This window comes from Crocuta crocuta, unplaced genomic scaffold (assembly GCF_008692635.1).
Source record: "Crocuta crocuta isolate KB4526 unplaced genomic scaffold, BGI_CrCroc_1.0 scaffold115, whole genome shotgun sequence".
Lineage (NCBI taxonomy): Eukaryota > Metazoa > Chordata > Mammalia > Carnivora > Hyaenidae > Crocuta > Crocuta crocuta.
In genome coordinates, this window is record NW_027530575.1 from 5423081 (window position 1) to 5450468 (window position 27388).

The 27388-nt window shown below is 34.3% G+C and overlaps 1 protein-coding gene across 1 annotated transcript in view; it reads right to left on the reverse strand.

The window, feature by feature from the left end:
• DACH1 (dachshund family transcription factor 1) overlaps positions 1–27388 on the reverse strand; it is a 424979-nt gene that overhangs the window by 396293 nt on the left and 1298 nt on the right. The window lies entirely within an intron of this gene.

The window sequence follows — 27388 nt, forward strand, 5'->3', positions numbered from 1 at the left end:
TACGGGCTAGAACCTCTATGTACTGGTGATAGGCACTGCCCTGTGGCTCCACCACTCCATGTCGTACCTGCCCCGGACGGTCCTACCCCACCTGTTGTCCCAATGTAACTATTAATACTGCCTCTGTTTATGCTTGAGAGTGTTTGGCTAATTAATTTCATGGTTGCCCCACCTCTGCTGCCCTGGGAAGGACGGAAAGGATGATGAAAGTCGAATTTTAGCAAAGAAACTATCAAAATAAAGAAGTGTACTTTAAAGCATAATGGGCCAGCTGTCTAATATTCTGCTAGAAATGGTCCATTCTTAAAATCACCTAGACCTGGACATCCTTTATCGCACTTAGGACATATGTATCTCTTCGCACAGAACTGAATGGGTAGTAATCACTGCAGTCTATTTAGCAAAATGAGAAATGGAAACATTTCTATAATACTCCAAATGAGGACAGAATCCTTGACAACAGAGTTTTTCTTGTGTATTCGGCCTAAGGTATTGGTAACAGTTGTAGCCCGTCTTGGGCAGGTATTGCCTAATAATAAATGTATCCAAAGGACTCCAAATCATACATTTTCTTTCTTTTACTATATAGAAAAATAATGTACCATTATGGAAAATGCCTAATACCAGAGAAGTTCTTTTTAGAAAGAAAGCTTCATTTGGTGGACTTTGAAAAACTATTTTTAAAAAACAAAGTTCAAACATTAAATAAAATATTAATACTTGATGGTTACTGAGTACTTCCTGCATAAGTCACTTTGCTAAGTGCTTAGCGTGCTTGATTTTATTTTAATACAAGTATTATTATTTCACTTTTAGAGGTGAATAAGCTGAAGCTCATAGACTTTAAAGAACTCACCTAAGATTAGGGGCACCTAGGTGGCTCAGCTGGTTAAGGGTCTGACTTTGGCTCAGGTCGTGATCTTGTGGTTTGCGAGGTCAAGCCCTACATTAGGCTCTGCTGTCAGCACAGCTTTGGATCTTCTGTCACTCTCTTTCTCTCTCTCTGCCCTTTCCCACTTGTGCCCTCCCTCTCTCAAAAATAAATAAATATGTAAATAAATAAACATTTAAAAAAATTAAGAAACCAATTTTATCTGTAGACTGGCATGCTCTTATACCTTGGAATTGCAGATAAATTTTGAATCTTTCCCTACTTTTTATAATGAAAAGCCTATTGCACTACCTCTGACCCAGATTACCTCCTTTACAAGGCTGGAAATCTAAGCCAGAGGAAATTCGCAAAGAGAAATAAACTTGGTTAAAATGCCTTTCAGCTCGTCTCATCCCCTTCAAGCATTAACTCACATGTCAGTTGCTCAATGAGGACTCCTCTGCCTACATTTAGAATTTCAGGTGTCCCACTACCCACACTCTAAACTTGCTTCACCTTGATCTCCTTTTTACGGTATGTATCAATTTAAAATTATGTAATTTGCCTACTTATTACACTTATTATTTATTGTCTATCTCTTCACCCCTGACCACGACCACTAGACTATAAGCTCTGTGGAGGTAAGGATTTTTGTCTATTGTATTCACTGTTAGATTCAAAGCACCTAGAAGAATGCAGGCCCCATATTAAGTGCATATAAACATGCACTGAATAAATACACGAAAGTTTTATTACTTCATGCACAAACACCCACATATTATTTATTGCTCTTAGTTTGAGCAATAAGGGGCATAAATAATATTGTGAAATAAGAAAAAATTAAGGATAAAGTGAATATGCACTATTCTCCAGTGGCAAATTTAAGGTAGTATTTCCTAAATATTTTCCTTCGTTTGGAATTTGTTTTAAATGAAATCTCTATGCATTGAATAACTTCACAAATAAGATACTATACAAAAACTGTTTTCTGGAACATTTTTTGGTAGACCTCCTATGAAATAGCTATTGGATTTCACCAGATTCAGTGGTTAAGATATTCTATATTTACGTACATTCAGGGAAGGTATTATTTATTCATTTGTTAAGTAGCAACTATAAAATATGTGTTTTCTTTAGCATTCTGTTGTAGTTAGGGGCACCTGGATGGATCAGTCAGTTAAGCCTCGGACTTGACTCAGCTCATGATCTCGAGGTTTGTGAGTTCGAGCCCAACATCGGGCTCTGTGCTATCAGCAGGAAGCTTGCTTCGATCCTCTGTCTCCCTCACTCTCTATCCCTCTCCCCATCATGCACGCTAACTCTCCCCCTCTCTCAAAAATAAATAAACATTTAAAAAAAGCCATTCTGTTGAAGTTAAGTGGGAAGATGTCAAACAGCTAGGCTGGAAATTTGGGTAATTACTATTCTCAGTTATCATTGCTCTCTCTCAAGTGGGTACAAGTCAAAACTAGTAAACCCAAACAACAAAAAAAGTTAAGATACTTATATTTCCTCTCAAATAAGATCAATAGTGACCTTATTAGAGAAAAGAAAATGATGGCAGGCAAAAGGATGCACCAATATGAACGGTCTGAGAAGTGACTACCTACAAAAAGCTAGAGCTTAAACTTCAAAATCTTGAGAATATTGCATTGAATTACTAATAAAAAGATGAAAATAATATATAAACTCAAAAACTAAATACAAACTGGTATACTCTTATTCTGAGTGGAATCATTATTTGATAGATATTTTGAAGTTTGCGAGTATAATTGCATGGTTTAATATATATATGTATACTCCACATATTGTACTTTAAATATATACACATGTGTGTGTATAGTGGAGTATTGAAGGGTCACCTTATCTGAGGAATATTTGTAAAAATAAGTTCCGTGGGAACAATGAATTATTCTCTAAGAGACGTCAATGAGCTCTCTAGGTTGTTGTCTTATATAACAAAGACATTTTTTGTGCATACGAAAAGTCACCAATTTAGTAAAGGAAAAAGTCTTTCTCTTCAGTAGCCTCTAAGAGTTAGATTGGGTATCTAAATTAGATAAATAGATTTATCAATAAAATGAAGATATAGGGAAACCAAATTCTGGTATCAATCCCTTGAAAGAATCATGTCACCCAAACCAAGGTGCATTACTGTTTTTAAGCTATCTTGTGCAAAAATGTTGAGTTAAAAAGTAATCTCGAAGCAATTTTAGTTTGTTTATGTTGAGACTGATTTACATTAGATCAATCGCTTACTTTTTAAATGGTATCATGATATTCATTTGCTGTCCCTAATTGTTAGTGTTGATTTTAAAGTACAATCCTTAACACATGTCTTACCTTCTAGCATTGGAATAAACTCACTCTGCAAACTGAATCTGCTGCTGCCTTCCATGGAGTTTGTGGTTCGCAGAAGCAGCTTTCCTACTGAAAGGGCAGCGGAGAGTTTAAGGTGAACTCTGTTAACAGAGCTTTCATTTTTAATCAATGGTATTTTTCAAATTCCGGTACAGAATGTTCTCCTCTTTTGACACTAGTTATTATCACAAGCTTAGAATCAAACACAATAAAGGTTATTTCTTAGAGTCCTAATCATGACTCAGCAGCATAGAAAGACTGCTCTCTGCAAGTCTCTATCTTTGACTTTCATTTAACTTTGAATAATTCATAATGGAAAAATAATATTTGACCTCTGGAATGTAAGAGTATTTTTTCTTTTAAAAGTTGATAAGTGGTTTTCAAAAAGTTATTTGAAGCCAGGAGACATAAAAGCAGTGTTTTTAATGTCATAGAAAAACTATTAAAATACTGTCAATTATCAAATCCTTCGGAAAATCCCATTCATTATTTTATGGCTACAATCCACAGCTCCTAAATCTCATCTCAGAATTTCTTCAAAAGTTCATACCCAAACTCTGGCTCCTTTCCTGATTTAGCCCTCGAATCCCAGATACATGTTTTTGACATCAGCTGGATAATTCTAAAGATCTAGATCTCAAACCCTTCAAAATGGAACTACTTACATTCACCAAAAACTTCTCTTCTTAAAGGTCTTATGACTCACAATACTGTTCATCAAATACTAGGGAGTTCATCTTAACTCACTCCTCTTTCCCCAAACCTCTCACTAAGTCTGGTTAATTTAATTTTTCTTTTATTCTTTTTCTTCCCTCAATCTCCCTGACTGCTCCCTTAAGCTAAAGCCTTAGTTATTTCAGACTGGATTACTGTAATAGTCTCTAGTTTAAAATGCTTCTAGTTCACTTTTCTAAGGGTCAGAGTGTTCTCTATCTAAAATACAAGTCCAATCATATCATTTCTCCAATTAAGAATCTTTCAAAGAAATACATCTTCTCTTGACTTTTCATCATTATCATTCAATTCCTTAATCATATCATGTAAGAACCCTCCTCAGCTTGCCAGTGTCTATATTTGCAACCCGATCTCCCACCCCTGGTTAACAAGCATATCCCAATCTCCAGCCAGCCCAATCTAAAACTCCTGGAAAAGAGATTAATCTTTTTTTTTTTTTAATGTCACCCTGAGCCACCTGACTCAGTTGCTTGAACATCTGACTTATGATTTTGCCTCAGGTTGTGATCTCAAGGTGATGGAATCAAGCCCCACATCAGGATCCATACTGAGCACGGAGCCAGCTAAAGATTCTTTCTCTCTCTTTCTGTCCCTCTCTCCTACTTACGCTCTCCCTTTCTCTCTAAAATAAAACATAAAGAAAAATAAAATAAAATAAAAGAATAAATGAATAAAAAAATAAAAAAATAAATAATTGTCGTTCTAGGCATTTGCACATTTATGTCTGCTTATTTTGTTTTAATTTCAGAAGCTTTAAATTCACTACTATAGATGGATCCTCTGCTCATACTACAAAATTAGGATAAAGAATCGTGAAAGATGAGAAATGAATAAAAGGAGCAGAAAGGGATAAAGTGAAAAAAAGAGCAAGCCAATAAAATATGTAAAAAGAACACAGTAAAGTTCTAAAGGCCATACCAATATCTGAGCAGATAAATTTGATTCTAATTTTTGTCATGTTCATGTCTTTATGCTTGGGTTTCAAGAGAGGTGTGATTTATAGACTTGAAGGAAGAGTTTATCACTTTTCTTTCTGTCTTAAAAAAGATAAAGAGCATGTGTAAAATTAAGGGAGAACACGCGCACAAAAATCATAGCCTATATCTAGATTATGAAAGCACAGTTGGTCTACTGGCCCAGAGAAATATTTTACAGTATGGTTTAGAAGCCTACAAGGGCAATCCTCATAAGGAGAGCCTTCATTTTCCAGAGAACCATGATGTTTTCTGAACCCCAAAATGGCTGGATGTCATGAGGTCACCAGATTTTAACCAGAAAAAGCTTGTAAATGTTAAACGCTTTTGTTTATTTCTTTATTGTCTTCCAAATCTGCCTTGTATGTACTTCTCTCTTTTCCTCACAGGTTGCTAACAGCAGTAATGTAATAATTTAGTATTTATCTGTATGGTACAACAGCTCAAAATAGAACATTAAAAACATAATTCTATCTGTTTCCTAATGAGGAATGCAATTTCAAGCAATTTCTTCTTGAATTTTATCTTGAGAAAAACCCAAAATTGGAAGCTGTTGGTCAGGGACAGGACATGCCCAATTTTCTCAGCCCATTAAGAGGATACTTGAATGGAAGCACTCGTCACCATGAATAATAAGCTGTGAAATGTTGGTGGACATTAAATTTAGTTACAGCTGCCAGGCTACAGCCTGTCCTGGATGGTGGCTATCCATGTAAGCAAACACATCTGTTTGTGACACTGGAGACAGGTATTGCTACTGAGTGGGGCGGAACACTTTAGGAATGGGAAAACCATTCTATACTTTTCTAAGGTCACTGTACAGCTGCCAGCAGGAACCTGGACACCTTGGTCTTTCTACTAACTAACTTTAAGTGTTAATTCTTGACTTCTATTTGCCAACTATGACCTGGAATACAGAGGAAAAGGAAAATGGTACAGGACAGTTGTTGCATTCCCTCTATGCAGTTTATGATTTCTGGGGCATTTAACTTTTATTTTCAATCTCCTTTCCTTAAATCCTTATTTTGCTGGGTAGGTGTTAGACTCCTTTACAAGTGAGAAAACTGAAGGCTCAACTGGGTTTTTGCACCTCTCTTTAGGGTGGGAGTGCAGTGCAGGATCTGAGGGCAGCTCCATTTAATACTCATTTATTAGTATTGGGTGATTTATTTAACTTCTCTGTAACTCAGTGCCCTCCTCTGTAAAATGGAAAAAGACTGTTGTGGGGATTACATGAAATAAAGAATGTACTAGGTGAGTGTCTGGAGTTAAGGGCACAAAAAATAATATCGGTAACAGAAAAGGAAAATCCATCCCACGGTGCAAATGAAGATTTTGTAGAGGATGCTGACAGCGGAGTCAAGTAAGAAATGGAGGAAAAGCATAAATTCTAAGGAGACTTGGAAATAAGATGATAAAGAATTATGAGAAATTGTTAACGGAGAAAGAAAAAAAACAGAAGATATTTTACATATACTCACCTATTATTCAAAGTTAAATTTTAAAATATTTCTCTTACAATTTACTCAGCAAAGTTGATAACGGGCTGAAAAATGATTTCCCAGTCAAAAGCTATCTATCTATTCTGACTTGTTGAAGACTTCTGGGTGTCCTGTTAGAACACTGGCTAACAAGGTGGCTGTTGAAGTGGGACATAAACTATTTAATGGGATTCTTAATTTCCAATAACATTTCACAGTTTGTGGACTAGAAATGCTTCTACCATTCCAATATTAAAACCACTACACTATGAAAAATATGTATGGCTCCTTATTTACTGTCCTACATTACCAAAAGTGATTTAAAGTATAGGCATGATGCTTCTGGGATTCTAGTAGATTTTGAAAAACAATGGCACTCTGAATTCTGAATTTGCCACATTACAATGAAATTTACATTCCTTCAAGAAACTTCTACTTATTAGACACATACAAGCGAAGACAAAGTTCAGTTTAAATACACTATATACCAAGACGCAACTGCAGTGCTCTTGGATGAGATAGCATAATGAAACAAAGAAAAAGTGCACGGACCGCGCACAGTGTTAGGGTTATGTAAACAGATATATGTATTGTGAAGGTTACAGGCAACTTTGTCCATTGCTTAAACCTGATACATTTATTGCTTAAAAATATTTAAATGAGCATACCATTTGCAGCACAGTACAACTGTTGCCCTAGGGAAGCCGTAAATGCAAAGACTCAAACGTCATAGGAGAAAAAGGACAAAAGCAGATCTTTAAGACAGGAGTCTAGAGGAAGTAAAAATGGCATGGCTTCCTTTCAGTGGATCCTTGTCTTTTCATAGATGAGTCCCTTACCCGAATCCAGGTATTAAAAGTTACAAAGGAGGAAGTAAAGGTTTGAGATTTCCAAGAGCAGGAACAAATAGAAATTAAAACTGAATGATCCTGGTGTGTTTAAAATTATCCTTTGAAAGCAGAACTACTGAGGTCTTCCATGAATTTACTTCTTTCACATAATATTGTTAGTTTGAAATGACATAAGGGGTGACTAAGTAGTTCAAATCACGCTGGACCAGCAACCCAGGCAGGACTAAGAGTCTACTGATGAACTCAATTATGAATTCATGCAAATCTTTAGAAACATCAAGGCCCGTGCCACTTTTCAAACACACAGTTGACCTAATTCAGCAAACAACCACTAAAAACACAGGCATCATTGCTAAAAACTATGTAAAAACACTATACCTTCTCTCTTGAATTAGTGATAAATGATACACCCTTTTGTCTTGATGTATCTAATATATCAACATGCAAGACTTTGATGAACCACTAAATATTAACAGAAAAATTCTAAATATTTAGTTCTACCACAGTTACCTCCTTACCTTAAACTGTGGATATCCTAGAACCAGAGTTCCATCACTTTCCACACATAATAATTACCTGGTAAACAAAACCATGATTTCCCACACTTGATTAAAGTGAATAAACAAAAATGAACAGAGTAACACACGTACCCTACCTACCAAAAGAACTTGCACATCACAGAAATGTGCCAATCTGATAAACAACAAGTTCTTCTATGCGGTATGAGGATGCCAAAATATCAAAGTACCTTTACCGCAGCAGGGGGTGGAAAAACATATAAAGATCTAAGGGTCAAAAAAATAGCAAACTACCTGGACAGAAGAAGGCTACAGGTGGGAAACTGAGACGGGAGGATGAGGCTTATTTCAAAAACCATGTGAAGAAAGATAGACCCAACCCAAACTTTCCATGGCTATTTTCCAGTTTAAAAACCAGGAAGCTATTGGTACAAACTCTGCCTATAGTAGGCTTTTGTGCTCCACAACTAAGTTTTAAATCCCAGCTATCTGCCCAGATGAACGGATTTTGAGCTTCTAAAAATAACCTTATTTGTAACTACTAGAAATTATGACCTTCGAGTAATAGGTGTGGCTTCCTTAATAATACTACTCAGTGGAACTATAAAACAGGCACAGAGGGTGAATTAGAATCTGTCAGGAAAGTACAATAGATTATAGCCCAATTATTCTTCTATATTTCGTACTCCCCACCAATAACCATTGATCTGAAGGCATGAATTGGTTTGATAAATTAATACCACAATTGTTTTAAATTTTATCTTATCAGTAAAATTTGACCTTACTATAATGGTTTGTTATGTGGTAAGGTTCCCTTTGATGATAATGCACTCAAAATTTTAAAAATACATTGTAAAAAGATTGAACAAATGGGAAAGGCGTAAGAGAACATACTTTCGTACTTGGAAGAGAACACAAAAGGCTTCTATCTCTTAGTTACAGAGAAGATGAAAATTAACCTACAATATTAATGGAAATAAAACTAATGTCACTTCTGCATTTCTCATAAAGAAATAAATTACAACTGGCTTGCTCTACATCTTCAGTATAAAACTGATTCTAAAAATCTCAGAACTATAAACAATATCAAAGTTTTCCCATAAAATTACCAAATTGCTACAGACACAAGCACACACTTACATCTTGAATATTTTTAAGAAATGAGTATTAGTACTGTTTTTTTCCAAACAATTTATAATTGTCAAACTACAACCTGTATTGCAGGGATTGGCTAACTATTATTTGAACAGAAAAATATAAAATAAAAAAGAAAGCTCTAAAATTAAATTGCTTCATTTGTAGTCCTTCTGTGTAATTGTGAACAAGTTAACTAACTGCTCTGATCCTCAGTGCCCTTGACATTCTTTAAAATCATATTGAACCTGCCTTGCATGGCTACTTTACAGAGTAAAAGAGAAAGAGATATCATACTGAACATACTTATCTCTAACAAGTAATAATCACAGATAATAGTTGTAATTCTTATCACTGGTGTTTTAATCAGCAGTTGTATATACTCTTGTTTTTGGTCTGGCTGCTCAATTTGAATTTCAGGTGCTTTAAAAAAATTTTCTTCTTGGGGCGCCTGGGTGGCTTAGTCGGTTAAGCGTCCGACTTTCGCTTAGGTCATGATCTCGCAGTTCGTGGATTCGAGCCCCGCATCGGGCTCTGTGCTGACTGCCAGCTCAGAACCTGGAGCCTGTTTCAGAGTCTGTGTCTCCCTCTCTCTCTGACCCTCCCCTGCTCATGCTGTCTCTCTCTCTCCGAGAAATAAATAAATAAATAATATATATATAAAAAAATTTTTTTCTTCTTGTTTATTTATTTTTGAGCGAGAGACAGAGTGTGAGTGGGGGAGGGGCAGAGAGCAAGAGAAGGAGACACAGAATCTGAAACCATCTCCAGGGTCTGAGCTGTCAGCACAGAGCCTGATGCAGGGCTCGAACTCACTAACTGTGAAATCATGACCTGAGCCAAAGTCGGACACTTAACCCACTGAGCCACACACGTGCTTTAAAAATTATGTATGTGTGGACCTTTCATAATTAATCTGATGGCTAAACATTAATTAATAATAACTGAGATAAAGACAAAATCTCAATTTTACAAATTTATGTGTGTATCATATACAAAGTTTATATATGTGTGCTTTAAGTACTATAGGAACATGGGATACATTCAGGAAGCAAAGACCCCTTATATTATACTTAAGAACTAATGTTAACTACACATTTATTTGGGGTTTTTTTGTACATAAAAGTCTAAACCATTTCCATTCATGCTTTAATTTCTTGATCATAATAAAAATGCTCTAAAATTAAGACTCTCCTAAGAATATTTTAATAAAATTCAGTAATATGCAAACAATATTTCTTTTAAAAAGTCAGTTGTACTTCTAATGAGAGTACCTACTATATGCCAGAAAACCCTTGAGAGTTTTAACAATAGGTGCAACATAATCCTCTACAATAATCCCAGGGAGGTAATTATTTTTCACCAGAAATTAAATTTACTCAAGTTTTTAAGTTAATTAAGGAGTTCAAGAAATAGCCAACTATTCTCTATCAGCAAAATGTCTATAGATACATTTAAAACAGTTAACAGTTGATCACAAATATTTCAAAACTTTAGATACATAAAGGGAAAATGCAGCAAAAGAAATCCACCTGGATTTCTCCTCTTCTCGTGAATTTTAGACATGAAATGCTTTTGTAGACAAATGCCAAGGAGAAAATCAATCAGATCCAATTTCAACAACCTACTAAATTTCACAACAGAACAAGGGAGAAACAATGTGTGTTACATAATTTACAAAAATGTCAAGACTTTGTCATAAATCTACAAACAAAAGCAGAACAATGGTATTCTGAAATAGGGAACATTATATTATATTGATGAGTTCACAAAATACTCGGCAGGCACCAAATTTTATGTTAAGATGCTTGAATGCCTATCCCAAATTTATCTTCAAAACAGTAGACTACAGAAAATAATCATTTGGGGGTATTTTGAGACGCTTGGTAAAGAATGATTATAAATTATGTACTTAGTTTAAGAAAATCCTAGAGACTTAACTATAATAGAACGCTCCAGCCAAATTAAAAAGAAGTCAAAGTTTCAATAGCGCATGATTTAGCATAAAGAAAAAGAAAAAAACTGATTTAAACTCGTTTGGAATCTCTACTTTCTTAGCGAATTGCATGGCAGTTACCATAGATATTGAATGACATTCTCTGTGAAATAACCAAAGTTACCCTTCAATATGCTCTGGCAATATTTTGTTTTTTCTTGCTTTTCAAAGATTTAACCATGTTAACCATCATTCAAAATATTTTTGAAAGTGCCTGCCAATAAAATTTTAATATTGCATTTATAAAAAGACTTTGTAAGTTTTCAATATTCACAAATTCTTTGTCTTGGTTGTTATAACTTCACTGTTATTCCCTTAAAAAGAGGTGAAAAGTGTGACGGCAAGGACCAAAGCAGAATTTTCTTTATGCTTTTGTAAGCTGTTCTGGTAAAAGGAGTTAAAAAACATAATTGGGTGAGTACATTTAAGATCTAGTATCTTAGCAACTTTGAAGTATATAATTGTACACTTTAAACTTATGGAATGTTACATGTAGATTATATCTCAATAAAAATGTAATTGAGAATTCTAAAGAGATAACTCTTCAAAAGTACCTTACCATTTCTGAAGTGCTTTCAAATAACTATTATCACATTCCTATTCTCACAACCTCCTTTGAAATAAACAGAAAAGTTATCTTCATTATCCCTGTTTTACGTTTGACAAGATGGAGGTTCCAGCTGACTAATCCAACATCTCCCAGCTAGTAATGGATATCATTGGAACTTGAAAGCAAGTTTCTTGATTGTTCTCATGACTCAAGTTGTCTATAGATGCGTAAATCTCAAACCTACAGCTATTGTGGTAATGAAATACTTCTCTTAGATTCTCATGACAATTTCTTTTGGAAATAACATAATAACATTTTTGTCGGAAACAATCCCCTCAAATTAGGCTTATTAATAAAGGCTTCAAGACCGAATTTTCATATATGTCTTGAGAACTGAATTTTCTTGCTAACCTAGCTAACAAAAGTGAACTAGAGAAGACAAAAATATATCTGTCAGTTGACTTGACACAGTCACAACTGTTTTACTCATCCTGGCCATCCCTCGGAGATCTGAAAATGTTCATTTCAACATTCGACAGCATATTAACAGTCTCAATATTGTGGACTCCTGTTCAGTTTGCTATAGGCAAGAGTCCATGCCGTTACACGAACCAGTAGATCGATTGGTCTTCGGTAGAATCTTAGTTTAAGACTCTTAAAGGCACTGATTTATGCACAATTGATCTGATCAGCCATGCAGTCAATGTGATTTATTAGCTAAGATGGTCAAAACCCTTTTTTCTCCTTTTTCATGCAGTAGTAATTCACCTCATTAGAGGTAGAATCATTATAGGAAGCTACTGAGAAATAAGAAGCTGAACCTGCTGGCCTGACTATTTCCCCCCAATCTATGGATCTACCCACCACTAACAGCCAATATTATAGAAAATGTAACTGTTTGGCAAATTTACATGTGTATTTTACTCATAGGTGAACTTTTCTGGGCTATTCAGAATTGGATCTTGTGTAGCATCGGGAGTATAAATGTGTGTGTTTGTGTGTGTGTGCACATGTCCAAGAGCACCTGAGCTGCCATGCACACACACAGAAGCCAGTGAGCTCACATCATGGCTGGAGATGGATGGATCGATTAATGGGGATTCTAACACTCCTCTGCTCTGAGACATTTGCAGACCAAACTTGTTCATTTAGCTTCATGAGAAACTCATTCGTTTCATTTCTAGCACACGTTTTTTTCTTTATTTAACCACAGTTAAGACAAATGACTTGTATTACCTTGTAATTATGGTGTTTAACTAAACACAAGACCAAACGATGTGTATTACAAGGGATGGCAACCTGTGGTGTGCTCTTGGACATGTGCGCACACACACAAACACACACATTTATACTCCCGATGCTACACAAGATCCAATTCTGAATAGCCCAGAAAAGTTCACCTATGAGTAAAATACACATGTAAATTTGCCAAGCAGTTATATTTTCTATAATATTGGGGGGGGGTATGTCTAGAGCTTATATATGGTATAAGCGTTCCTTTCCACTCTGTAAGGTCTATCCCCCCAGCAGGGTCTTTTTTCTGAAATCTCTACTGACCTCCTTAAAATGTATTAACAAATAGTAAAGGGAGAAGGTACAGGAAGGTAAGGTAGGGCCATTACATGAAACACTTCTACTTCAGAACAGAGTATTTACTCGACACCTCGTCTTCCTTCCACTCATTCTGCTGCTAAGAGCTCAAAGCCAGGAATCTTAACTCTAGTAGCCTCAGCCATGCATTTGCCTTTGACTTAATAGAGATTCTGCACATCACTGTGATTTCGTAGAATAATAGCTGCCCCCTATACCTCATCTTTTTCTAAAAGAATAAGCATTCTGCCACTTCCCTGCCTGCCCCCCACCCACACTATAGATGGAATAAATGAATATGCAATACTCTACAACTAAAGATTTGACAGCCACCCATTAGAATGATTATGCAGTACAAAAATGTTGAGGGGTAGTACATTATTTCACTACATATTTGCTATATAAATCGTGAATAGCTTTGATTAAGAAATCCAGATTTACTTAAGCCCAGTTATGTAATTTCTGTACAAAAGTCTACTATGGGCTCTATCTTTGATTCACTCTGACAAATGACTCTTTTAGAATATGCTGAATGAATGCGCAATTTTTAAGCTGTACATTGTTTCACTAAGATAGGGCTTAAAATAAAACAAAGAACAAAATACTTTGCAAAATATATGAATGGTTTTGTAACTCTCCCAGGAGGTAGAACACCACCTGTCCTTATTACTAAATCAGCAATGTTAAAATGCCAGCACATTAGGCTATTGAATTAGTTCAAAAGAAATACAGTGTGTGCGTATGTGTGTATGTGTGGTGTGATGTGTGTGTTTGCAAATTTGTAATCCCATATTCAAAATGAGAAACCTTCACTTAAAGGATCTCAGGTGAAAAGTTTGCAGTATAAGAACTATATATCAGCAAAGGAAAATACAATCTGAGATCTGCAGCTTTTATTCTCATTGATTGTTTGCTATTAACTATCACAACTTTTCCTTTTCATCTTCCCTGTTAATAGAGATTAGTTGAAAGCAAGTGGCTTCTCTTGATTTAGATTTCTGTTTCAAAAGTTTGGGTGGATTAGTATTTGGTAATTACCTATTTGTTAAGAAGGTTAAAACTCCATGTTTATCATACATTTAAAATTTTACATTATAAATTACATTATATTTTTATTTATAATAGAATTAGTAACATTCAATTTATTGAGATATAAGTCCAATTCTCCAAATAAAACCTTGCTTATGTTATTAATGGCTTAACAGAATATTTTCTTTTCCTTTAGTTAATTGTATTTTCTTAGCACCAGTTTTATAAATAGAGTAAGACACTCAAGGGAAAATACTGAGCTGGTACAGAGTGGCTTTCTGGTTGTTGAAATCATTCACTCTTTGGACTTGTGAACCACAAAGCACCCACAGCTCAACAAATCCCAGCACAGCACATGCCATGTCATGTCTTATTGCTTTAACATAGTCCTCACATTCTACCCTCCCAATATAGCTCAACAGCTCAATATTGATGAAGATAGCAACAACAGACATCCTAATCTATGGTATACAGTCCTGCCATTAAGCATATGCTATTACTATTTAAAGAATTCAAATTTATCTTAACTTGGGACCACTTGGGGGGAATATTTTAGTTTGAGACCCAAAATGTTCTTATGATACTGTCTCATGTAATTTTGTTCCAGAATAGATATGTGATCTAGGAAAACTCTCCCTGGGTTCTGCATTGGTTTAAACAGTGAGTGTGCAATCTCTGCTTAGTTAAGCTACACATTTACATGGTGAGAGTGTCAATGAGTATGTTTCATCAGACATTCCTGGAAGCTGTCTAGCCAATAGGAGTGGTTTGAAACGGTTCCCTAATCACTGTTGAAATCACTGAGAGTACTGTCTGTCCACACTATGACAGACAAAAGCTGAAATGTATTAAACATAGCAATCCATCATCTTGCAGATGGAAAGCAGGAGCCAGGCCAGTTCAGAGGCAGTGACTACCCGCTGCTTAACAAAGGCCAGAGTCCTGACAGTTCAGTCCCTTCCTAGCTCCTCACTACCACCCCTCCATCTAAGATGAATGAATGTAATCAATGAGGGAGAAAGCCTGCTGAGGACCTCAGATTCAAACATTGTTACATTTAAAGTGCTGCTTTTCTTTCCTAATCAGAACTGTTGCTTCAATAATTTTCTCCAAATTTTAAAAGATGGGCATTTATGTAAACAAATGAATGAATAAATGAATGGACTGTGGATTCAAGAAAGCATATCTTTGGAAAATAATGCATTGGTATACCATTAACTTTGGAGAGCCAGCTCTGAAATAAAGTTCTGAGACCAACTCAGAGGAAGTTTTAAAAAAATCACTCAATTAAGGGCAAGTTTACATTGTGTGAAGCAACTTAATAGCGATGTTCTCTTTGAATGGCCAGGGGATTATTATTTTTAAATAAGCACCAAATAGAAATGAAATGCTATTTGCTAAAGTTCAGTTCATTTTGCATACTTGTTTCCAATAGGACACATGAGTCACAAAATAGCCAAAGGGACAGAAAGAACCCTCAACTGCTAACAGCACATTAACAAAGTATAGAAAACGAAAGGCACTTTTCTTTGGATTTCAGCCTTGTCATTTCCAATTTTCTGCTCCTTGGACATGCTTGTATTCAAATTCTGGAACATCTATTCAGCATATCAATCCTAATTAGACAATCTGGGTCTGGAAAGGATGAGAGCTGGGTCATTTGCATAATTTAATCATAAATACTCAGTGATACATATTTCCAAATGCATTTGTACAATTATCTTTTCATCCTTGGGGCAATGGTATTAATATGATTAGGCAATATTTCTGGAAAAAACAGACAAGTATGCACTCTTTTTAACTGCAGCTTAGGGCGATATGAAAAATTAATTAATTTCTGAAGAAAATCAATTTCTCTACGTGACCACATTAGACATTGCTAAACCAAGACTCAGAAACCTCTCTCAATCACTACATTTTATCAGGCCCTTCTAAATTCTGATTAGTATGTGAACAATTCAATAGAAAACTAGTAATGTACCAAAAAGCATCTTAAATTTTGAAGAGATCTTTTTCTGTCTCCTTTTCATTTTGGTATACTACCTTGCTTTACTTTAATGCATTGTTACTTAACCAGTCAATGAGAAGCCTGTGCTTTTGGTGTGAACTCATCTTGAGTAATCTTTTATTAATGTACATTATCCAATTTCAAGGACAATAGGGTAAGGTTACTTTTGAAATGCTTTTTCAAGAAATGGATTTATATTCATCTAAAATAATCTTAATTCACACAAGATTGTTTATTACAAAAACAATTAGATAAACTAAGTTGTCCCAAAAAGTACCATTGTTATAAGAAAAACACTGTAACACACTTAGCAGAGATATAAGAACCCAGGTGGCTAATCTGATTTTTTAAAAAGAGATTCTGCTTTGTATGTTGATTAGTACAATAGAAAGAAATCACATTTGTGAGTTTAAATGCACTATTCTTGTCTTTTCAATCAAATGAAAAAGTAGAAATTACTGCATGCAAATATTCAATATTCATTTAATTTGCATAAAGGTGCTTGAACAAATTTTTGATTCTAACAAGCTCATTTTTCATGCGTTTTGTCTTTCATCCTAATCTAGCATCTGTCATTCCTTTTTGAAGTTATTATCGGCCCAATTCCCTCTTGGACATGGTTGCTGGGTGACCGGTATCTTAGCACCCACTTTGACAGGAACAGATGTGAATCTGATCAAGAGATTTCCCAAGAGTACCTGAAATCACAAACAACTTTTGTGAAAAACAAACAGCATCCCTGTCATGGGCCCTTATTTAACCTACTCCCCAAAAGAAAGAGCTAAGAAGTTTACTCCAGATCAAATATGCCATTTTTAATTTTATTTCCTAAACTTGGAACAAAATAAATTTTAAAATACTATATTTCCATGCTGTTAAAATTAGGGAAACTGATCTGAATTTCAACAGCTCACAAACCTGGTTTGTTCTGTTTTGGGCTAGATGCTTATAGGTAAAATTCATGATAAGTATTTCCAGTTTCATGCACAATTTCACTAGAGCTTCTACCAAAAAAAAAAAAAAAGAATAACAAGATTATTATGAGGATAATTTAGTAGATATTTAAGAAGATGAAATTTAGTTTGGTGTTGGAAGGCTTTCTATATTAAGTATGATGCAGATTCTTGTACAATATTAAAGATTACTCATAGAGATTATCTAAAATATAAAAGTTTCATCTCACGAATTTTATGGCAAAATTTTTTCAGGTAATTTTTTTGTTGTTGTTTTTGCAGCCCCTGTGGCGTACCATCAATCATTATTGGAAATGGAGCTGCAAAGTGCCCCTAGAAGACAAAAAAGGTCACAGAAACTTCATATTATCACCATTACAAAAGTCAGAATAGGTTGGCTTTCCTGAACCAGATTCCTTTTTAGAACAGCATAATGTGATTGGGTCATGTGATCTACCTCCTTTCCTTCCTTTCATCAGATTAAGAGAAAGTGAAGAGCAAGAGCCACGTTAAATCATCATCAAACTAGTTGGGTCAAACTTTCAAATTAAATATTTAATCAAATGTTGATATTTTATAAATATGGCACCAAAGCGATCTTAGGGCACATCCAAATAACTGATTTAATTTTTCAGCCTCACCCAAGTGTCAAGACAATGCAGAAAAATATTAGCTTAAGATGAAAGCAAGATTTTTTTTTTGTCACCTAACAGCCAATAAAAAAGAAAAAACAGTATATGTTTAAAGCTCTAAATATTTTCTCTTGATGATCTTGACTTACGATAGTTAAGGAAAGTGGTATACTTTCCATTGGAAATTTCAATGTGTTTCCTCTACTCTAAGAATCAATGTGTTAAAAAGTATTGTTACTAGGAATTCTTGTGTTTGGTTATTGTAGGAAAATGACCAATTATCCAAATGGTTTTTTCAATGTTAAGTGAAAAAAGAAGTGAAAAATCTTTAAAATCCTTTTTAATTTTGAATTGGGAAAGGAACATCCTAACCTTGGTTCCAAAAGCCTATCATGAAATTATTTAGTTATCATAACTGTAACAGCAGATATTTGAGTGGGGGTATAAATGTATGTGTGTTGTTTTATCTTTTATGAAGTGTTGCTGCGTGTCTAAGATTGAGAACAAGTCATTCTATATGGAGAATTCTGTAGTCTCATGATGGTCATTTAATATCATCAATTATAAGCAAGGAGACACTATAGCTTTACCCATTTACATTTGTTATCCATTTGTATATATAGGATATAACATTTTGATATTACAGAAATTAAGCAACCTATTACAAACCTATTGTGAACATCTGATTAACTTAAGTTTTCCAATATAGGCCCAACCACATAACTAAAGTACATCCAACGAAAACAGGAATAGCTTTTACATACCCAATTTATCACTGGCCACCTTCATTTGTTACTATTAGTGGCAAAAGCAGGCTTCAGGAAACCCCTTCATATAATCCAACAAAAAGTAAAGTAAGGAACATATCTTTTAAAATGCAAGTGTAAGAAAATTAAATGTATTCATTAAAAATCCTTACTCTGAAATGTTATTACAGGGAACAGCTCCCTAAAACAAGTTTCTTCCTGTCCTTGGGCTGACTCTTTAATAAAGGGAAATTAGTAAGTACAAAATAAGTGTCCAATTAAACAAATTTTGTTGAAACTATATATGTCTAAGATGTATGTTTAAAAGGTAGATATTTAGTTTTTAAAAGTTAACATTTTAATCCCATGTGAAAACTTGAATAGCTGCAAAATGTTGATGACACTTTGGCTTACTGGTGAAGTGTCATTTATGAATGATATTTTTAAGATTTCCTAAAATTACCTAGCTACTAAATTTGGTAGCCAAACAGGTGTTAACAAAAAGAAAAATCAAATTTGACCCAGAAGGCTCCAATATTAAGGTTTGAATTGGGATCAGTTCATTCCTTTCCCATGGGGTAACTTGTATAAATGTAATTCTATGATTTCATAAAAGCAGGTCAAGTTTCTATCCCTGGGGGTCTTTTGGCAATTTGAAGCACGGAAGCATTGTTGCTGGCTACAAGTTCAAATCTGCATGTACTATCAATGTGGTGAAGAAAAAAAAAAAAATCAGTGAACAGCAGACATATATTCATCTTGGATTATAATATGCACTTGTCAGAGGGTACTTAGAGGGTAAGATTAAAGGTGTCAGAACTCACAACTCATAAAATATTTTGAACTCATCTTTGCTTACTTCCTTATAAATATATACGTGAACCGGATAATCCAAAAAGTAGTATGAAATATGTTTCATTTTAGATAACAAAATGCAAAGGTAAACTTTAATGTTATTTTGCATTTATTATGTGCAAGGTTTGTTCTTTTTTTAATTCCACAAGCTTTAGAAGAGGCAGAAATTTTTAAGTAGCCACTGCTTTTTAACCTCTTTCCGACTTCACACAAAAAATGCATGCATTCCTGTACTTTTACCAATGATGTAATGACTTGACAAATGCCATGGGATGATTGAGAAAGTAATTGATTTCAATTTAACTGGACCTCTACCAGGTGTTTTCAAAGACAATTACAGTCCACTGCAAGAAGTGGTAATACACATCTTCTTATGTAGACCTGCAGATTAACCCATTGACCTCACTCCTAACTCATCTCATTGATGGCAAAGCTTTTAGAAGAGCAATCATTTTTTTAAGTTATGAAATTGTTTTCCTATCATTTATCCACTGATTTTAAAGGATATGTGTGCTCCAAAGTGCAAGCAGCAATGAAATAAACTAATAAAAGAAATGGAGCAATGACATCAAGCACATTAAATGTTATTCTATAATGTACAGATTCTAGTATCTAATAGTTTAATACCTATTTCACACAAATGAGATACTTCTCTGACAAATATTTTTGTAGAGAATTAAAGGTGCATCTTAGTTATTGTAAACATAAAGGTATAGGAAAATTAAGATAAGTTTTTAATTACTACCTTACTAACAATATAACACTGTTAATTATAATTACACTTTAAAATATTTAAGTATAAATTATTTCTTTCATGCTAAAATTAATTCTAACTATATTTTCTATGATCATTCAGTAAAGCAGAATTTCTTTTTCAGTGTTATTTTATATTTCACTAAATTGCAGAAAGCAAAATTAAAGTCAATTTTTTGGTAAGTTGTTTGTCCTCTGGCCCTATGTCTTACAAGTGTGTGTGTGTGTGTGTGTGTGCACGCGCACACACGCGCACATGTATCTGTGAGCATTTAGGGGGAGGGGGAGAAAGAATACAAATACACATATACATATATGTAAAAGTTTTTCTAATGAAGATATTATAATTATTTAAGCATAAAAACATAGACTACAAATGGGCTAAGGTTAATATAAAAAGAGATATTCACTACAAAGACTTCTAAAATCCTGATAAAAATTTTACACCTGTTGCACACAGAAGGGTATCTATCTTAATATAAAAGGTATGGCTATTAATAGGACAATTAAAAGTGTTCTAAGTTATTCATTTAATAGCCAGAGGCTGTTAAACTACACATTGCCTAACTCAAGAAATAAGTATTATTTCCAAGATGTTTTCAATATAATATGGAAATTAACATTTTTGGATATGTCAGTATATGTTTGCAGAGTTGTGATGGGTTCAAAGATTTGTTATACCTTCAGTGATTTGCTTTGTTCATACATAATATAGGGTTATGAATAATACAATCCATTTACTGTTGCTATTAATAAAATTTCAGAATATAATCAGTTTAAGATTTTAACAAAATACTTTGCTTGATATGTGAATATAATAAAGTATTTCTTGATTAACATATTCCAGAGATTTATTTTCATTATCTTTCCTTAAGAAATGACCAGAATCCCTTAAATTGAATTACCAAGTATTTACTGCAAATGCCTCTATGTGTTTCCATAAAATAATTCCCTTTCAACTAGTACTCTTTCTTTCGTGAATACGTTTTGTTTGTCCTTGATGAAAAGTATTATTTTTTTTCCTGTGTGACGGGAAAGCAATCTAATTATTTAGGAACATTTGATACTATATAAATTCAAAGATAAGTTACACTGTGACTTTTTAACACTCTGTTTACCTCTCCATTCATTTATTCTAAGGAAAGGAAAACATTCCTCAATTCTTCAATGTTACTAACCAAAAGTAACCAATATACTTAATTGCCTATTCCATTATAGTTTTCGTGAAAATCATGCCTGAAAAGAATATTCAGTATTTTGTCACACATATATACTACCTTCAAATTCCACTGCAGATGGTTATAAGTCTACTTACATTAAATTACATTTACATTCTTCAGATCATAGTAGTTTTGACTTCCTGCTAGAAACATGCAATGGATTCCAGGTATTATATTCATCTTATATAATCACATGTTTTAAATGCTTCAGCTAAGCTGTCTTCTTTTTAAATCATTGCTCTCTAAAACTTTTTTAAAAAGCGAATAGCTACTCAGTGTGTTGCTGTGTTGCATAGTATTAGATATTTCAATATAGTTATAAGCACAAAAATATAAGAGCAATTAAATAATGATATAGTGAGTTTTCCAGGTTAGTAAGGTTGTCTTTCACAACTTTCACTCAAGTCACGTACATTTAAACGTGTAAAAGAATCCCAGCTTGATATCCTGGACCAGCTCCAAACTAATTTGAATCAGAAAGCAACGGGGCCACACCTTTAACAAAATTCAGTCACTGGCCACTTCAACATCCAATTTAGAAAAACCTACAGATGAATTTGCTTAAATGGGTGAATTAGAATCCTCCCAACATACAAAGTCAGTCCAAGAAAGAATACACCAGAAATTTAAAATATACTTGGTTCAAGGTTCCTGATTTTGGATTAAGTAGTGATTTGAGTCTTTCCCTCTATGATTTTATATGTCTATATGCCTGTATCTCTATCTCTATCACCTCTGTCTCTATCTATGTATGACTACGTATATAAAGGGGATGATTATATGCTATTTTATTTAACTGATTTTAATCCTATCATTACTTTGAAAAACACTAAAATTTCATTAATTGATTGTCTAATTGCCTAATTTATATTGAATGGATAAAAATTCTGTTCATAGTCATTTGCACATTTAAATATAAAGTTAATCATGAACTGTAATACACACTCTTTAAAAATTCTTAGAAGCCTTCTCAAAGTAAATAGGTAGGTACATCAAAATAACGTGACCCACGAGTTGATCTAATAATAACAAATTACTGGACCAAACATAAATATACTAATCTCGGTGTTCCTGTTCTCCAAAGAAATGATTTGGTAAAGTATCTGAATGAAGTAATTTCTGTATTGTAGCATATACAAAAAAGCATATATCAACAATTAAAAGTTATTTTGAAAGACATTTACTGTAGCAAAAAATTACTTTTGCCTGGAAGTACTTCAGACAAATTAAGAAGAAAAGTAAAGGAATTTGAGCATAATGTGGGCTCATAAAGCGTCTGCTATGCCTGAAACACATAATTGTGAAGATCAGGGCCTTGATATAACTCAAAGGTGTCTTGGGGGATTTTAATTCAGGGCTCTCTTCATTAAGAAATAAATTCCCAAACATAATAAATATAATGGAAAAAAGGTCCCTTAATGCAATTTCAAAGCCTAAAAGTATAAATATAAATGCATTCTTAGCTAGGATTTTTAAGATGTAGAATATAAGCAAGAATACACATGTAGGGATGTATATGGATAACTGACCAATCACAGTGTAGTAACTCAGCTGTTAAGAGAATAGCACATGCTGGTACATGGTAAGGTCATTCTATTTTTATATCAATTCAAATATAAAATGATAAAACTTTATTTTAATTACATATTTAATTACCCAAATAGTTAATGTCAACTTTTTTATATATTCCCTGTCATTTACAAAGTCTATAACTTGATGTGACTTTTTTTCTGGTGAACAATCTGAAAATTAAATACTTGAAAGATAAATTTCAGGCCAACTTTAACTTTTTTAAAGAAACAGTGACAAAAACCTTAAGATCAAAATATTTGGTGAAATCTAGAAGACTCACCTGTCCCTATTTAGAAGGCTTACTTCATATAATTTCTACAAGCAAAGATTCAAATGGAAACGGTTTACAACCTGTGAGAGTCGCATTTCTTACATTTTTCAATACATGGGTTCTATGTTGCTACTACAGGGCAATTTAAATGATTATTTTACTTGATTAACAAAGGCAACTGTATGAAACAATTTAGTAAAATAACTTGGAAAGAGAAAATAATACTAATTGATAGTCAAAGCACAAATTGTTTCTAAAATAACAACTACTTGGTTGCACAGTAAGCTAATTTACAAATGCTACTTACATTCCAAAAACAAAACATCAAATGAGAAACAATAAAGTATATTATGTTTTCGCATGCTGGTGAATCACACATGGTAAATCACCAAAGAGAAGAGTGATTTATGCTCAAATCCAGCCAAGACTTTAATCAATATTGGGTGTCACATCTCAGGAGGTTGGGGGAGGTAGTGAGGCAAAAAGAGAGTGGCTAATATTGGTCTCAGTAATTTATATGCAACCTATGTGAAATGTAGATTAAACAACAACAACAGAAAAATAACAGCAGATTTGAACTAATAAGATGAAGGTTCACAAAATCTGTCCTACATGTGATACAAAGAATTTATGTAAGGGAATTCTGGGGGAAAAAAAAAAAAAGTCTGTTTATTTTACATAATGTTTGCAGCTTCTCAAAATGAAATATCCTGTGTGCAAATCAAATTAAGTGTCTCAGAGCATTAACTAATCATCTGTGGAGTTCAGAAAGCAAACCATCTTCATAACTATGTGCACTCTTTACAATAATAACTGTGAGTGTTATTGGAGACTAACTCCAAGAAAAACAACAGGTTTGAAAAATATCCAAATAACTCAAGAATTTGTACTATGCTATATAATTTGATTGAACAAGGTAAATCCTAGGTTAGATTATTTTTTAGGTTTTGTTTATGCATTAGTTATTAAACTATAATTTTGTAACAGTTTAAACATATACAGAAATAAGTGGCGGAACCAAACTTAAACTTTCGTATTTAAGGCCTTACTCTTCTAATTATGTTATATTCTTTAGAAAATGTTATAAAATGAAACATTAGCCTTTATAGAAGCCATTAATCGACTGTAATACAAAAACTTCAAAAGCACAGTCTCTCTTCATTTGAAGTAATTTTTAATTTCTCTGTGCCAAGTATCGTAATTATCTGTTAGAAGTGAATCTGTATTTGTGCTGAAACTTTCTATTACCAATGCAGAAGTGTGTAAGTCGGTGCCATTGAAAAACATGCAATGGGGGAAATGTTCAATAAATACAGACTGGTTCAGTTTGTCATCTTTATTAAAACTCCTGACGAAAAACAGAGCCAAGAATTGAAGAATATTTTATATTTCCTATACTAAAATTGCATCCATATATTACTACTGGACAAAAAAAAAAAGACTTGAAAAGTCTTTCAATTTGCTATCTATGGATGGTACGGACTTTTAAGACAAAGGAATACTGTTTGTGAATATATCTATGTGCATATAAAATGTCTGATAAAACCCACTGGAATCTATTTAAGTTAAAAACTCTACAATTCTAGGGCCACATAAGACCCAAATCGCAATCTGGTTTGAAAGATCCTGAAACAAAATCTCCCTCTGGCAATATTAAAAAATAAACATTTTAAATAACACAATACAACAGAGTCACTTTTTATTACCTGAATTCACAGAAAATTGAATCCTAACCCAAATCTCCAAACAGGCAACTGACTCATACAAACAGAGGCTTGACCATGTACATAATTACTTTTCTTTTGTTGTTGTTGTGTAGTGGTTACCAGTTAATTAAGTGACCTCTGATGCACCAGCCAAGTTCATGCAACTAATGTTTAGTTTAAAAATAATAATTGGAGGAAGCTGATCAAGGTCAAACTCTGTCCTTTGACAACTTTTAAATATATTTCCTTACATTTTATCTCATTTTTGGACTCTTACTTATAGCTTTACTATCAAGCAAGTGATAGTCTCTGTTTCATCTCCTTGTGGTAGTGACAGATGGCTTCAACATTTATTCTAGTTTTTATAGATAGCATACTGATGCAATAGCCCCAAGCAAATTAAATCCACTCTAAGGTTTGTCACCAACTTACTGAGCCACTTTGAGCAAGTTTAGAACCTTTTTTCTCTTTGATATCATTTTGGTTTCTCAGATTCTCTGATATCTAAATACTATTAAGAGACAGAATTAGATCTATGTTCTGTAAAAAGATGAGAGAGCTAAGATTTGATGTTTCTTGCACACTATGTATTAATTTATATAGTTTGCCTTTTGCACAATTTGTCTTGCCTCTGCATAAATTATTCCGTTAGATAGTCTCTTAAATAGCCAAAGGAGAAAGAAACCAGAATGAAAGAAATCAATATGTCTAGGTGAATGAAAAAGGATCTTAATAGCAAAGGCATAAACTGGACTTGAATGAAAAGAGTAATTTTAGTTTTGACAATTCAAGGTGCAAGTATTGTAGGTATTGCTTTCAAAGTTAAGAAATAAGACAGTAACGCTGATAATTGTCATTACAAATAATAATGTATTTTAATGCAAACAATATGTTTTCACGACAGGGAGTTCAATAAGCTTTCTTTTCTTTTTTCTTTTTTTTTTAGTCAGTGCACAGTTAAGAAAACCTAGGTAGAGATCTCCAATTACACATCTTCTAAGGTTAATGACTGCTGTATTTGCATGTATATAGGTTTGAGCAAGGCTTGTAGTTGATGAAAGATCAAAATGCAAGAGCAAATCAACAAACTAACCACGTTTAACTTAAAAATAACCTGAAATTGAGTTTTAGAATAACACATATAATTGTACAATATTAAGACCAGGTGATTGAAATATAATTAGAGTATTGATGAAATATTTTTGAAGAGATATAACAGTTCTATTGGATTTTACTTATCTTAGCTGTGAAAGTTTAAACTCCAGAGCTATTGTCAACCTCAGGGGAAAAAAACTAATTAAAACATTTTTGTTAATAACTTTAAGAATATTTTCCAACCATATAGTGAGGATTTCATTCTAAACACTAAGAAAAAATGTCAGGAAAAAAATCAAGGGAATAATTGTAAGAGGTGTAACACTATCTGCTTTACATGGATTATAGCTTTGCAGTCATTGAAAGAAGTTTTCTCTAGCAATTTTCTGTATGTTATGTGAAATGGTCATTAATTATCTAGTACAGTATATGCTGTGAGAAACACAAAGAGATTTCAAGAGCAGAGTGGTCTGACTACTGAAGAGAAACACAGTAGCTCTTCACCAATTTACTAGGTAGGTAGACAATTTCATAACAATCAACTGGCTTCAAATTTTCAACTAGTATTCTTTCCAACAACTCTGTAACAATTTTCTGCCCTGATCTGAGTCGTTTTAACAATACATTGTTGGCAAATATTTTATCTTCTGGAGGTCCTAGGACTCCAATTATCTCGGTAAATGACGTTTAGTGATCAAGATTACCCCCCTCGATCTTTACTGCCACCTGTCCATACCCTTGGGCACGAGCGCGCGCGCGCGTCTGCACATGCACGCGCTCTCAGCAGTCACCCAAAAATAATAGAAATGAAGGTTCAAACCCCAGACACACACCCAAGCCCCCATGCAAAGAAGAGCAAACAAGGAAAAGAGTTTCTGGCTAGGTCAGAATAGGACATTTGCAGGGTTCAAGTTGGAGGCAGTTTTCGTCTTACAGCCTTCCCGGGGCACTAGCCCGAAGTCTTCCGAGGAAGTAATAGCTAGGGGCTTTTTCACCCGTTTCCTAGGTCTCGTCCTAACCCTCTTTCCTTCCCAGCTCAATTTCGCTGACTCTAACAAGGGACATGCACCCTAAAAGAGCTCCATTCTCTTCCTTCTCCTGGTCTTAAACTTATTTGGAGGGTATCGAAGTCCCCGCGTAAATTTTGCGCGCAGTTCCCACGCGCCCGCGTCTGGTATCCAACTTTCCCTACTCTCTTTCTCCTGGCCTCTCAACTTTTCCCTCCGCTTCAAACGGGGGACCCGGCGGAACTGTGAAAGCGGGTGGAAAGAACATTTCCACCCCGAAACTGACACGTTACCCCACTCCCGCCCCCTCTCGGTAGATCCTCCCCCAGTGAGCGTTCATTAGCATAAAACCAGTCCTGCCGGGCACCTGGTCCCCCGGCCTCCAGGGTTCGCGCGCTTTGCCCGGCTGTGGAAGCCACGGCACGGGGGATTCAGGTCTGCAGAACATCCCAGTGCAAAGCTTGCACCTGCTCATTGAGA